The following is a 16670-nucleotide window of genomic DNA, read 5'->3' as shown; positions in this document are numbered from 1 at the left end:
CATGGATTTGCAGCGTTTTATTTTCCGCAGCATGTAAATTCTTTTTGTGGATCTGCAGCGTTTCTGCGCCCATTGACTACCATTGAGTCAGTCAAATCCGCAGTAAAACCACAGGTGTAAAAATATTTGCGGTTTTGCTGCAGAGTTGTGCGCAAGAAATGCTGAAGATTGGGAGGAGGAAGAGTGTGTGGGCAGAAACTATGTGTGTGTGCAGAGGCTATTTGTGTGCGGAGAATGTGTGCGGGTCTGTGTGCGGGTGTCTGTGTATCTGTGTATGTGTGCAGGTGTATGTGCGACTGTGTGTGTGTGTGCGGGTCTGTGTGTAGGTAGGTATCGTCCAATGGGACTACTCGTCCCATCCGGCTATGTCTGCTACAGTGAGAGCATTAACCAATGATGGGACAGTAGTAGTCCTATCATCCGGCTACTGTGTTGAATAGTAAAGAAAAAAACACATACACACATACAGTGCACATACTCACCATACAGCTAATCCCCAACGCCCTCGATCATCTGCAAAAAAAATAAAATAATAAACCAACAGTATACTCCCTGTTCTGATGTAGTCTATTTAATAACAATTGTCCCACAACGATCTCCTGTGTAGAGCTGTCGACCGCTCTACAGGGGCTCCGGTGTACAGTGACCAGAAATAATCCTCCCGCATTGGATCACTACGATGTCTAAAGGGCACCTGAGTTCGTCCTGTCATTTGCGGCACCGCTGTTTGATAAAATTCTCACACACCAGTAGTGCCGTAAAGTGAGAGCACAAATAAATAAAGAATCTATAAAAAAAAAAAGTGCATGTGAAAGGTATTTAAAGTAACTAAATTAAGTTTTTAACAACAATATCTTCTGTGATTTTATGAAAATATTATAATCATGATTTTCAATTTAACATATCAAAATGTGACTGTATAAAGTGACATCGTGCAAACAAATTTCATATACTGTATACAGTGTAATAAATTTACAATTAAACATAATTGATCATTAAAAGCCAGCTGTGTACAATCTTATTACAAGACTCACCCCATCAGTTCATAACAAATTGTGCCAAAAACTGGCATCCTAGCATATACAATGCGCATGTCAGTGAAAGAACAAAACAAAAAAATCACTTCTGGTATTGAGCAATCGCCTCCAGATGTTCAAGAAATACCATCTTAATACAGGGAAAAGCGCTCCAAGGCGCACACGCTGGATAGCGCTATTGCAGAACAAAACAAATTTAAGATCACTTCCGGTATTGCGCAATTGCGCCCGGATGTTCAATTAACATCATCATGGTACCGGAAAAGCGCTCCACTGTGCACTCGCTGGACAGCGCTATTACATGATAAAACATTATATCATCCGCGCATGCTCTGCAGTAGAATTAGGCTATTCAGCTTCATATTGGAAAATGTCAAATCCGGACACATACATCAATTCTCTGCTTCCAGACGAACTAGTGCCATAATACATCCACGGAATAAGTCTATATATATATATTTCAAAATAAAAAACCCGCTATAAATAGTAAATCAAACCCCCCTTTATCACCCCCTTAGTTAGAGAAAAATAATAAAATTAAAAAAATGTATTTATTTCCATTTTCCCATTAGGGTTAGGGCTAGGGTTAGTGTTGGGATTAGGGTTAGGGGTGTGTTGGGGTTAGGGTTGGAGTTAGAATTGGGGGGTTTCCACTGTGTAGGCACATCAGGGGCTCTCCAAACGCAACATGGGGTCTGATCTCAATTCTAGCCAATTCCGCTTTGAAAACGTCAAACGGTGCTCTTTCTCTTCCGAGCTCTGCCATGTGCCAAAACAGTGGTTTACCCCCATATATGGGGTATCAGCGTACTCAGGATAAATTGCACAATAACTCTTGGGGTCCAATTTCTTCTGTTACTCTTTGAAAAATAAAAAATTGGGGGTGAAAATATCATTTTTGTGGAAAAAAATATGATTTTTTATTTTTATGGCTGTACGTTATAAATTTCTGTGAAGCACTTGGATGCTCAAAGTTCTCACCACACATCTATATAAGTTCCTTGGGGGGTCTATGTTCCAAAATGGGGTCACTAGTGGGGGGTTTCCACTGTTTAGGCACATCAGGGGCTCTCCAAACACGACATGGTGTCCGATCTCAATTCTAGCCAATATTGCGTTGAAAAAGTCAAACGGCGCTCCTTCCCTTCCGTGCTCTGCCATGTGCCGAAACAATGGTTCCCCCACATATGGGGTATCAGTGTACTCAGAACAAATTGCACAATAACTTTTGGGGTCCAATTTCTCCTGTTACCCTTGGGAAAATAAAAAAAATTGGACCCGAAATAATTTTTGGGTGAAAAAATGTTAAATGTTCATTTTTGTTAAACATTCAAAAAATTCCTGTGAAACACCTGAAGGGTTAATATACTTCTTGAATGTGGTTTTGAGCACCATGAGGGGTGCAGTTTTTAGAATGGTGTCACTTTTGGGTATTTTCTATCACATAGACTCCTCAAAGTAACTTCAAATGTGATGTGGTCCCCTCAATAAAATAGTAAAATAGTGTTGTTAAAATGAGAAATCGCTGGTTAACTTTTAACCCTTATAACTTCCTAACAAAAAAATATTTTGGTTCCAAAATTATTCTGATGTAAAGTAAACATGTGGGAAATGTTACTTATTAAGCATTTTGTGTGTCGTAACTCTGTGATTTAAGGGCATGAAAATTCAAAGTTGAAGAATTGCAAAATTTTCTAAATTTTCACCAAATTTCTGTTTTTTTCACAAATAAACGCAAGTCTTAGCAAAGAAATTTTGCCACTAGCATGAAGTACAATATGTCACTAGAAAACACTGTCAGAATCACCGGGATCCATGGAAGCGTTTTGCAGAGTTATTACCTCATAAAGGAACAGTGGTCAGAATTGTAAAAATTGACACGGTCATTAACGTGCAAACCACCCTTGGGGGTAAAGGGGTTAATGGTTTCAGTGGACCATTTTTTTATTTATTTCATCCTATGTATTCTAAATGTGAACCTTTTTGAATTGGTATATACATATTTATATATATATCTATATATATAAGAGGCATCGTGATTACTCTCTAATCCCGCACAGTAGCATTGCCCCCCACCACATCACCACACATAATCCTGCCCCCCACCCCATTACCACACACAATCCCGCCCCCACCACATTACCACACACAATCCCGCCCCCCCACCACTGTCATGATCCAGTGTTGGATCTGGCGGTATTAAAAGCACAAGGTGAACTTTTTTTTACTTTGGTTAAGTTCAAAGGTGTCTTGACTGTCCCCGGTGGTGGTTAGTGGTATCGCACTTTAGGTTTTTTGTGCACGTAATTATGGATCAGGTGTGACACCCTATAAAGGTGTGCTAGGGGTGTGTAATCACTGCCTGTGATATTGTTTTCACTCTGGGGGAGAGCCTGGAGGAAGGATGGAGCTGGTGAGGAGTCCTGTGCAGCTTAGCCAGGGGGAACGTGTTTCAGCTATGGTGTCTGGACGAAGGGCTGGCATGGCGTGGTGGGGTCGCAGTGATGGTGTCAGCGGGAAGTGTCTGCATGGACTGGTGGAGTGGCGACTATGGAGAGTTGCACTCACCATGTGGGACTTGGCTGCTGAGCTGGACTCAAGCATGCTTGACTTCGTGTCAGAAGCTGAACTCTTCCTTGGGACTCTGGTACTAAGCAGCTGCAACTGGTGGTGGACTCTGCTCCGAGGCTGCACTAAGGTGAAGGATCCTGTTATGGTGATGGATCCAGGTGGAGGAGAAGATGCACGCAGGTGGTGGGCTCTGTTGCTAGGAGCGTACGGAACAGAGCAAAGCTAAGTGGTGTTTCCCCTGTATTGTCTCTTTCCCTCATGTGTGTTATTAGTGCAGTGGTGGGATTAGTTTCCGCACCGACCTATTCCCTAGTGAGGGTTTAGGTTCAGGGCGAGCTAGGGCGTTGAGGTACGCGTGCGGCGCCCGGTGCGAAACCGGCATAGGGAATGTCAGGAGTGCAGGGACACTGGCTCAGGGGAGCTCAGGAGGTCTCCAATTCCCTTTTCCCTATCGCAGGGCCCACCACTGTTAATGTTTCCCAGGTTCCCCCTTTATTATTTAAATTCACCTTACTGGAGGCGGGGTTTCCAGACTTTATGTATAACGTGTAATTCCCAAATTCGCCAGGTGGAGGCGGCGTATCCACCGGCACGTTTTATTATTTAAATGCGCCCCACTGGAGGCAGTGTATCCAGGGTCACGTGTGTTATGGGTTCGCCTTGCGGCATCATCTGCGTCCTGACACACGTGACCATGACATTATCACAGGCCATACAGTTTTTTTTTTTCTCTGGTGAGCCTTGGCCATGTGGAGACCTGTTAGTAATTGTTGCCGGGCCTCACTGAGGTGAGTGGGGAGCGGAATGGTGTGTTAGAGCCGCTGCAGCAGTAGTTATCAGGGTCTGGGGCCTCTGCTCAGCTAACCAGAAAATAAAAAAAAAAAAAAAAAAAAAATGGCGGCTGCGGTCTGGCTAAAAGCCCCCTAGAGTCGCTGCTGGGGAGCAGGACTGGTTCATGCATGCGGGCGCACCCAGGCAGGTGGGAGGAATGGTGCCCCACGGAGCTGCCTGGTATTCCCCGAGGTGAAGGGGTATGCCCCTGTGGTGAGCTGACTGGTGTGATGGTCCGCGGGGTTTACGCCAAATCTTCTATACCATCGAAGAAGCCGCCCCTCCTGGTCGTATGGAGGCGACCAGCGAGTGTATATATTTTCCTCCATATTCCTGTGGCTCTGGTACTAAGGCCCCCTAGAGTCGCTGCTGGGGAGCGGGACTGGTTCATGCATGCGGGCGCACCCAGGCAGGTGGGAGGAATGGTGCCCCATGGAGCTGCCTGGTATTCCCCGAGGTGAAGGGGTACGCCCCTGTGGTGAGCTGACTGGTGTGATGGTCCACGGGGTTTACGCCAAATCTTCTATACCATCGAAGAAGCCGCCCCTCCTGGTTGTGTGGAGGCGACCAGCGAGTGTATATTTCCTCCATTTCCCGTCCCCTTCTCCTCCTAGTGTGTGCAGCAGGTGTGCTGCGGGGGAGTAGGGACAAATCTCAACCCTCGCCATTAACCAACCCTGGGAGGTGCAGACCTCATGGTGAAAGGGTTGGAGGGTGGTGTCCCTTGGTGAATTGCGGGGGGGTGAGTGTGGTGATGCAGGGGGACGCCTCTGCTGTCTAGTTCAGAATGAGTTCACCAATTATGACAAACGAATGTATGCAATAAACGTTCAGGTCCGGACCTGTGTGTGAATGAGCATGTATGGGTGCCACCAAAAAACATCTTGTGGAAGTGTGTTGTGGAGCCTGATCAGCTCATAACAAACAAACATACACGTACATAAACTTGTTCCCCAGGTCGGCGCTGTGGAGATGAGTGGTGCCTCCAAAATAAACTTTATTGCCAATACCAGCGGTGTGTTTGTCATAGACCTGAAGTGTCAGGTAGTGGTGGGGTGAACTCAGGATCTGGGCGTCTCCGCTGTAGGTGTTTCCCTAATGAGGGGTGGTCTTGAGGGTCCGGAGGCCCCTCATTAAGGAGGGGGTACTGTCATGATCCAGTGTTGGCTCTGGCGGTATTAAAAGCACAAGGTGAACTTTTTTACTTTGGTTAAGTTCAAAGGTGTCTTGACTGTCCCTGGTGGTGGTTAGTGGTATCGCACTTTAGGTTTTTTGTGCACGTAATTATGGATCAGGTGTGACACCCTATAAAGGTGTGCTAGGGGTGTGTAATCACTGCCTGTGATATTGTTTTCACTCTGGGGGAGAGCCTGGAGGAAGGATGGAGCTGGTGAGGAGTCCTGCGCAGCTTAGCCAGGGGGGACGTGTTTCAGCTATGGTGTCTGGACGAAGGGCTGGCATGGCGTGGTGGGGTCGCAGTGATGGTGTCAGCGGGAAGTGTCTGCATGGACTGGTGGAGTGGCGACTATGGAGAGTTGCACTCACCATGTGGGACTTGGCTGCTGAGCTGGACTCAAGCATGCTTGACTTCGTGTCAGAAGCTGAACTCTTCCTTGGGACTCTGGTACTAAGCAGCTGCAACTGGTGGTGGACTCTGCTCCGAGGCTGCACTAAGGTGAAGGATCCTGTTATGGTGATGGATCCAGGTGGAGGAGAAGATGCACGCAGGTGGTGGGCTCTGTTGCTAGGAGCGTACGGAACAGAGCAAAGCTAAGTGGTGTTTCCCCTGTATTGTCTCTTTCCCTCATGTGTGTTATTAGTGCAGTGGTGGGATTAGTTTCCGCACCGACCTATTCCCTAGTGAGGGTTTAGGTTCAGGGCGAGCTAGGGCATTGAGGTACGCGTGCGGCGCCCGGTGCGAAACCGGCATAGGGAATGTCAGGAGTGCAGGGACACTGGCTCAGGGGAGCTCAGGAGGTCTCCAATTCCATTTTCCCTATCGCAGGGCCCACCACTGTTAATGTTTCCCAGGTTCCCCCTTTATTATTTAAATTCGCCTTACTGGAGGCGGGATTTCCAGATTTTATGTATAACGTGTAATTCCCAAATTCGCCAGGTGGAGGCGGCGTATCCACCGGCACGTTTTATTATTTAAATGCGCCCCACTGGAGGCGGTGTATCCAGGGTCACGTGTGTTATGGGTTCGCCTTGCGGCATCATCTGCGTCCTGACACACATGACCATGACAACCACATTACCACACACAATCCTGCCCCCACCACATTACCACACAATCCCGCCCTCCACCACATCACCACACATAATCTCGCCCCCCCACCACATCACCACACACAATCCCGCCCCCCCACCACATCACCACACATAATCCTGCCCCCCACCACATCACCACACATAATCTCGCCCCCCCACCACATCACCACACATAATCCCGCCCCCACCACATCACCATACATAATCTCGCCCCCCCACATTACCACACATAATCCCGCCCCCCACCACATCACCACACATAATTCCACCCCCCACCTCATCACCACACATCATCCCGCCCCCCACCACATCACCACACATAATCCCGCCCCCCACCACATCACCACACATAATCCCACCCCCCACCACATCACCACACATAATCCCACCCCCCACCACATCACCACACATAATCCCGCCCCCCCACCACATCACCACACATAATCCTGCCCCCCACCACATCACCACATATAATCCCGCCCCCCACCACACATAATCCTGCCCCCCACCACATTACCACACAAAGTACCCCCCACCACATCACCACACATAATCCCGGCCCCCCCACCACATCACCACACATAATCCTGCCCCACCACCACATCACCACACATAATCCCGCCCCGCCACCACATCACCATACATAATCCTGCCCCCCACCACATTACCACACATAATCCCACCCCCCACCACAATACCACACATAATCCTGCCCCCCACCACATCACCACACATAATCCCGCCCCCACCACATCACCACACATAATCCCACCCCACCACCACATCACCACACATAATCCCACCCCCCACCACATTACCACACGTAGTCCCGCCCCCCCACATCACCACACATAATCCCGCCCCCCACATCACCACACATAATCCCACCCCGCACCACATCACCACACATAATTTTTGTCAGCAAGCTCCAGTTGTACTTCATGGAAATCGTGTTAGTATTGTAGAGGCGTGTGTCAAGAGCAGTCCAGTCTGGAAATCCTTCAAGGAACTGAAATTAATCAGGAACATGCGAGTCAATCCTGATGAGGTTGAATTTTGTGAGTGGCTGCTAACTGTTGGATCAGGAGTTGAAGATGGGAATCTGGTGGATTTTGTGAAGCTGAGCAAAGACATTCTGACTCATGATGTCGTGACGAGCATATTTGGGAATGACCTGAACTCTCTCACTCCTGCTGATCTTGATTCCAGAGCAGTACTATGTCCTAAAAACTGTGACACGCTGACAGTCAATGAACAAGTGTTGAACATGCTTAGAGGTCAGACTAAATCATACTTCAGTGTCGACAATATTTCATCCTGTGAGACAGAAGTATTGGCACTGTTCGAAAAATCATGTGATGCTTCTCTAACAGGCACCTAACAGGTGTTGGCAATAACTAAATCACACTTGCAGCCAGATGACTTGGATTAAAGTGACTCAACCTCTGTCCTGTGTCCTTGTGTGTACCACATTGAGCTTGGAGGAAAGAAAGAAGACCAAAGAACTGTCTGAGGACTTGAGAAACCAAATTGTGAGGAAGCATGAGCAATCTCAAGGCTACAAGTCCATCTCCAAAGACCTGAATGTTCCTGTGTCTACCGTGCGCAGTGTCATCAAGAAGTTTAAAGCCCATGGCACTGTGGCTAACCTCCCTAGATGTGGACAGAAAAGAAAAATTGACAAGACATTTCAACGCAAGATTGTGTGGATGTTGGATAAAGAACCTCGACTAACATCCAAACAAGTTCAAGCTGCCTTGCAGTCCGAGGGTACAACAGTGTCAACCCGTACTATCCGTCAGCGTCTGAATGAAAAGGGACTGTATGGTAGGAGACCCAGGAAAACCCCACTTCTTACATAAAAAAGCCAGGCTGGAGTTTGCCAAAACTTACCTGAAAAAACCTAAAACGTTTCGGAAGAATGTTCTCTGGTCAGATGAGACAAAAGTAGAGCTTTTTGGGCAAAGGCATCAACATAGAATTTACAGGAGAAAAAAAAGAGGCATTCAAAGAAAAAAACACGGTCCCTACAGTCAAACATGGTGGAGGTTCCCTGATGTTTTTGGGTTGCTTTGCTGCCTCTGGCACTGGACTGCTTGACCGTGTGCATGGCATTATGAAGTCTGAAGACTACCAACAAATTTTGCAGCATAATGTAGGGCCCAGTGTGAGAAAGCTGGGTCTCCCTCAGAGGTCATGGGTCTTCCAGCAGGAAAATGACCCAAAACACACTTCAAAAAGCACTAGAAAATGGTTTGAGAGAAAGCACTGGAGACCTGAATCCCATTGAACTCCTGTGGAGAGATCAAAAAATGACAGTTTGAAGAAGGCACCCTTCTAATATCAGGGACCTGGAGCAGTTTGCCAAAGAAGAATGGTCTAAAATTCCAGCAGAGCATTGTAAGAAACTCATTGATGGTTACCGGAAGCGGTTGGTCGCAGTTATTTTGGCTAAAGGTTGTGCAACCAAGTATTAGTTTGAGGGTACCAATACTTTTGTTTGGCCCATTTTTGGAGTTTTGTGTGAAATGATCAATGTTTTGCTTTTTGCTTCATTCTCTTTTGTGTTTTTTCATTTAAAACAAATTAAATGAAGATAATAATACCAAAGAATTTGTGATTGCAATCATTTTCAGGAAGAAACTGAGTATTATCTGACAAAATTGCAGGGGTGTCAATACTTTTGGCCGCAACTGTATATATATATATATATTTTTTTTTCTTAATTGTGACTATATGGTTTTCCTCAAATTGTACCCCTATGTATTGCAGCCCTTTTAATGATTTCTCAAATTCTTTTTATGTCCACTTCCTATATTTTATTATACAGATCAAAGTGTGTTTTTAAGAAAAAGAGATGTGCATTTATAGGAGTAGTGATAGCAACCATTTTAATTGCCAGATAGGAACCAATCCTATAGATGTGTTTCTCTCTCTTTCTTTCCTTTTTGTGATTGATCTTTCCCCTTTGTGCCACTGCTGTTTTTATTATCTGCTCCTTTCATCTGAGTGATAAATCTCTTTTAATGAGATACATGTGATTGTAATCTTCTTGAGAGGTATCTCCACACTCACATCTCCCATAGCACACTGGTGAGGGCTAATGGAATTTTTCTGACTAATAGAGTTGAGCGATACCGTCCGATACTTCAAAGTATCGGATCGGAATGCATCGGCCGATCTTTAAAAAAAGTATCGGTATCGCCGATTCCGATACCGGAAGTCCCATTCAAGTCTATGGGACTTCCGGTATCGGAATAAGAAAAATCCTGTTTTTCCCTTGTACAGCCTCTCTGGGGTCTGTACGGGCCTTTCGGGGGGCTGTGCCGGCCTGCCAGGGGGTCTGTGCAGGCTCCGGTGGTCTGTGCCGGCCTGCCGGGGGGCTGTGCCGGCCTGCCAGGGGGGCTGTGCAGGCTCCGGTGGGCTGTGCCGGCCTGCCGGGGGGCTGTGCCGGCCTGCCGGGGGGCTGTGCAGGCTTCGGGGGTCTGTGCAGGCATCGTCCGATGGGACTACAAGTCCCATCGGGCGATGCCTGCTACCATGACAGTGATTGACACATTAGCCAATGATGGGACAGTAGTAGTCCCATCATCCGGCTAATGTGTTGAATGTAAAAAAAAAAAAAAAAAAAAAATTACATGCTACATACATACAACATGCATACTACATACATGCTACATTCATACTACATACATGCTACATTCATACTACATATATACTACATGCAACATACATACTACATACATACTACATGCATGCAACATGCATACTACATATATACTACATGCATGCAACATGCATACTACATATATACTACATGCTACATACATACTACATATATGCTACATACATACTACATATATACTACATGCATGCTACATACATACTACATACATACTACATATATGCTACATACATACTACATGCTACATACATACTACATATATACTACATGCATGCTACATACATACTACATGCTACATACATACTACATATATACTACATACATACTACATACATACTACATGCATGCTACATACATACTACATATATACTACATGCATGCTACATACATACTACATACATACTACATGCTACATACATACTACATGCTACATACATACTACATATATACTACATGCATGCTACATACATACTACATACATACTACATACATACTACATACATACTACATGCTATATACATACTACATATATACTACATGCATGCTACATACATACTGCATGCTACATGCATGTTACATACATACTACATACATACTACATGCTACATACATACCACATATATACTACATACATACTACATACATGCTACATACAATACATTCATACAATACATACATAGACATACAGTACATATAACATAGAGTAACATACTTACCAATACTTGTCACATTGTTCCCCGAAGCCATTGTCTTTTACGGAATAAATATTAACATAACAAACCACAAAAATACTCACCCACGATCCGCAATGGCATAAAGTGAGACTAGGGACTTTTTTTTTTTTAAGTGGCGGAGGAATACAGTGCGGAAGGATACCTACCTTCCCTCATTGGATTCCTGCAGCCCGTAGAGAACGGCAGCAACAGCTGATGCTGCAGTTCTCTACCCAAGATCGTCGTGGGACACACTCGTGGACTGCTTCGGATCGTGGGTGAGTATTTTTGTGGTTTGTTATGTTAATATTTATTCCGTAAAAGACAATGGCTTCGGGGAACAATGTGACAAGTATTGGTAAGTATGTTACTCTATGTTATATGTACTGTATGTCTATGTATGTATTGTATGAATGTATTGTATGTAGTATGTATGTAGTATATATGTGGTATGTATGTAGCATGTAGTATGTATGTAGTATGTATGTAGCATGCATGTAGCATGCAGTATGTATGTAGCATGCATGTAGTATATATGTAGTATGTATGTAGCATGTAGTATGTATGTAGCATGCATGTAGTATATATGTAGTATGTATGTAGCATGTAGTATGTATGTAGCATGCATGTAGTATGTATGTAGTATGTATGTAGTATATATGTAGTATGTATGTAGTATATATGTAGTATGTATGTAGCATGCATGTAGTATATATGTAGTATGTATGTAGCATGTAGTATGTATGTAGCATGCATGTAGTATGTATGTAGTATGTATGTAGTATATATGTAGTATGTATGTAGCATGTATGTAGCATGCATGTAGTATATATGTAGTATGTATGTAGCATGTAGTATGTATGTAGCATGCATGTAGTATGTATGTAGCATGTAGTATGTATGTAGCATGCATGTAGTATATATGTAGTATGTATGTAGTATGTATGTAGTATATATGTGGTATGTATGTAGTATGTATGTAGTATGTATGTAGTATGTATGTAGCATGTAGTATGTATGTAGTATTTTTTTTTTTTTTTTTTTAACATTTAACACATTAGCCGGATGATGGGACTACTACTGTCCCATCATTGGCTAATGTGTCAATCACTGTCATGGTAGCAGGCATCGCCAGATGGGACTTGTAGTCCCATCGGACGATGCTTGCACAGACCCCCGGACATCAGCACAGCCCCCCGGCAGGCCGGCACAGCCCCCCGGCAGGCCGGTACAGACCCCCACAGGGTGCACAGACCACCGGCAGGCCGGCACAGCCCCCCGACAGGCCGGTACAGACCCCCACAGGGTGCACAGACCACCGGCAGTCCACACAGCCCCCCCGGCAGGCCGGCACAGCCCCCCGGCAGGCCGGCAGAGACCCCCGGAAGGCCCGAAATTACGGCGCATCATGATGCGCACACACCGCGCATCATGATGACGTCAGGCTGTCAATCAACTTTGAACTTCCGATTCCGATGCCGACTTCCGATATTGAAAAAATATCGGAAGTCGGTATCGGAATTCCGATACAGCAAGTATCGGCCGATACCCGATACTTGCGGTATCGGAATGCTCAACACTACTGACTAATAATTCTCTGTAGTTAAACTATGTTCCTCCCTTTTCTGCATTATATATGATTATGTCAGAAATAGACAATTTAATTACCCCCCCTTTTTTTCTTCTTTTATTGTCCCAACCGACAATTGTATCTATTTTTTTGTTTCCTTTAAATATCTCCTAAAATAATATATTTTTGAATAAATAATTGATACTTAACCCTTTCCATAATGATCTTGTTATCCTTTGTGGCTAATGTATTGAGCTGCAGTTTTTAAGGTTCATACAATAAGGAATAATCACATATGAGCTGAATTTTTATTTTTAAATTTCAATTTTAATTCTCATTTTTAAATAATTGTTAATAAATAAAAATATAAATATTATGGTGATAATTTCGATTTTATACATAATCATAGATAGTTTTCACAAACAGTTTTCTCAGCTGTGCTTTCGGTCTGGAGCTTTGGCCTGGTTGGCTGGTGCATCCAGGTGGTTTTTATATACTGTATATACTCGAGTATAAGCCGACCCGAGTGTAAGCCGAGGCCCCTGAATTTGCCACAAAAAATTGGGAAAACTTAATGACTCGAGTATAAGCCTATGGTGAAAAATGCAGCAGCTACTGGTAAATTTCAAAAATAAAAATAGATACCAATGAAAGTAAAATTAATTGAGACATCAGTAGCTTAAATGTTTTGGAATATCCATATTGAATCAGGAGCCACATATAATGCTCTATACAGTTCATGATGGCTCCATAAGATGCTCCATACAAAATATGCCCCATTATAGCACTGCACAAAGGTTAATAATGGCCCCATAAGATGCTCCATAGAATAATATGCCCCATATGCTGTTCTATAAAGGTTATGGCCCCATAAGATGCTCCATAGAATAATATGCCCCATATGCTGCTCCATAAAGGTTATGGCCTCATAAGATGCTCCATAGAATATGCCCCATATGCTGCTCCATAAAGATTATGGCCCCATAAGATGCTCCATAAAGGTTATGGCCCCATACGATGCTCCATAGAATAGGCCCCATATGCTGCTGCGAATAAAAAAAAAATGACATACTCACCTCTCATTGCTGGGGGCCAGGTGTCACTACTGTCTCAGGGCCCCAGCACCTGCGAAATTCACCTGTCCCCGTTCCACCACCTCGCGCCACTCTGTCTTTCGGGTCCTCTGTCAGTGATTGTTCAGGCAGAGGGCGTGCACTAACTACATCATCGCGCCTTCTGACCTGAACGTCACAGCCAGAGGACGCGGAGGACAGAGCGGCGCGTGGCGGTGGAACGGGGACAGGTAAATATAGCATGGCTCCCCCTGTCCTATTCACCCCCTCCTGGCACATCTCTGCAACCCCTGCTTCTCCCATGGTCCACATATTCAAGACTTTAATGAGCGGTACCATGTGACAGCTGAACACAGGCGCCGGAGACCATGGGAGAAGCAGGGGCTGCACAGACCGTGCCAGGAGGGGGTGAGTATGATCTGACACCCACGCTCCCCCTCCCCTGCCGACCCCCTGCTATATGACCCGTGTATAAGCCGAGAGGGGGCACTTTCAGCCTTAAAAAATGGACTGAAAATCTCAGCTTACACTTGAGTACATACGGTATATACAGCTCTGGTAAAAATTAAGAGACCGCTCCAAAATTTTCAGTTTGTCTGATTTTTATCTTTATAGGTATATTTTTGATTAAAATCTAAATTTCTCTTTTATTCTATAAACTACTGACAACATGTCTTCAAATTTTCAAGCACTAAATTTTGTATTTATTTTCAGAAAATGAGAAATGGTCAAAATAACAAAAAAATGCAGTGCTTGTAGACCTCAAATAATGCTAAGAAAACAAGTTCATAATCATTTAGAAACAACAATACTAATGCTTTAACTCAGGAAAAGTTCAGAAGTCAATATTTTGTGGAAGAACCATGATTTTTAATCACAGCTTTCATGCGTCTTGGCATGCTTTCCACCAGTCTTTCACACTGCTTTTGGGTGACCTTATGCCACTCCTGGTGCAAAAATGAAAGCAGTTCTTATTTGTTTGATGGCTTGTGACTATCCATCATCATCTTGCTTACATTCCAGGGGTTTTTAATGGGGTTCAGGTCTGGAGATTGGGCTGGCCATGACAGGGATTTGATGTGGTGGACCTTCATCCACACATTGATTGATCTAGCTGTGTGGCATGGTGCATTGTCCTGCTGGAAAAAACAGTCCTCAGAGTTGGGGAACATTGCCTGAGTAGAAGGAATCAACTGTTTTTCCAGGATAACCTTGTATGTGGCTTGATTCATACGTCCTTTGCAAAGATCAACCTGCCCAATTCCAGCCTTGCTGAAGCATCCCCAGATCATCACCGATCCTCCACCAAATTTCACAGTGGGTGCAAGAAACTGTGGCGTGTATGCCTCTCTAGGTCTCAGTCTAACCATTAAACAAGGTGTTGGGCAAAGCTGAAAATTAAACTCATCAGAGAAGATTACCTTACTCCAGTCCTCTATGGTCCAATCCTTATGGTCTTTGGCAAACTTCAGCCTGGTTCTCCTTTGCTTCTCATTGATGAAAAGCTTTTTTCTAGCTTTACATGACTTGAGCCCAGGCTCTAGGAGCCTGTTACAAACTGTTCTTGCCATGCACTTCACCCCAGCTGCCATTTGCCATTCCTTTTGTAGGTCACTTGATGTCATCCTGCAGTTGCTGAGTCTGTAGCTTCGTTGTCCCCAATGTCTGCTGCATGACCTTGTTGTAATGGAATGACGTCTTAGAAATTTTAAGGATGGAGGCAACATGATGCACACTGTGTCCCTCTGCTAGTAAAGCCAGAATTGAGCACTTCTTTTCCTCACTCAAGACTTTTCTTTTCAACTCCTTTGGCATGGTTAAAAGTTATTTTTTCATTTCTATTACTTTTGGGATATTACTAGTACTTGTTTTGCCATCCAGCTTGTCCTATTCCAAGAGGATTTAGAACACCACAGCAGGTTTTTTTTTATACTTTCCTTCATTAAATAGAATTTGGTTCAGGTGATCACCTAATCAGAAGCACAATTAGTGGAATGAGGTGTCCTCTGGTTGGAATTAAACTGACACTGGAATGAAATGGCTGTCAGACAAGTTGAGAAGCTGATTTTTATAAAACTATTTGCTATATTCTCCATTTACCAGATGTTGGCAAACAGTTTCAAGAATTCAAGTTTTTAACTTTTTTAAACAGTTGTTTGTGTCCCTGATTTGTCAAATGAACTTAAGGTCCCTATATCACATGTGGCCCAAAAACAGGTAAGCAACAAGTCCCCACAACACACACACACATTGAGTGGTACCAAGGCAGGGTGTATAAGGACAAGGAAGTAAACATTGGCTAGTCTCATCCCTTACATCTCCAGTCACTTCCATGTCAGGAGGTAAATGATTCTGATGATGTCCTATTGGCATGTACCTGTCAAGAAACATGCATTGTTGGCAGATATCATGTATGTGTCAGGACTTGAACCCAGCAGCTCTGGTGCACCAGGTGGAAGCTCTTCCATTTGAACTATTTCTGCTCGCTGAACAGTTCCTTGCTAACCCAGATACTAGACCTGTGTAATTCCCGATTGGGTCTACCCTGTAAGTTCCTGATTGGCTCTTTCCTGTAAATCTCCTGATTGAACACCCTATTTAAACCTGGCATTGCACTTCCACCCCTGTGAGATTATTGAGCTCCCAAACTTTAGTTAAGTTCGCCTTTCACCTGCTCCTTTATCCAAGTCTTTACTGACCAGAGGTGTTCTGACCTCTGGCTATTCCTGACTGCACAACCTGCTTATTCTTCAACTATACTACTGCTACTATATACCAATCTCTGTCTATTCCTGATTATGCTACCTGCCAGTACTGCCCCTAGTGGTTGCGATACCACTACTCCAACCCAGGTTAGTCATAACAGTATGTGTCTTATTTGACCAACACTTGTCAGATTCAAGACAAGCCCATAGTGTC

Source organism: Dendrobates tinctorius, unplaced genomic scaffold (assembly GCF_039654945.1).
Source record: "Dendrobates tinctorius isolate UK_male_01 unplaced genomic scaffold, ASM3965494v1 ptg000020l, whole genome shotgun sequence".
Lineage (NCBI taxonomy): Eukaryota > Metazoa > Chordata > Amphibia > Anura > Dendrobatidae > Dendrobates > Dendrobates tinctorius.
The sequence above is the reverse complement of the archived record's forward strand: the minus strand, read 5'-3'. Positions refer to the sequence as shown.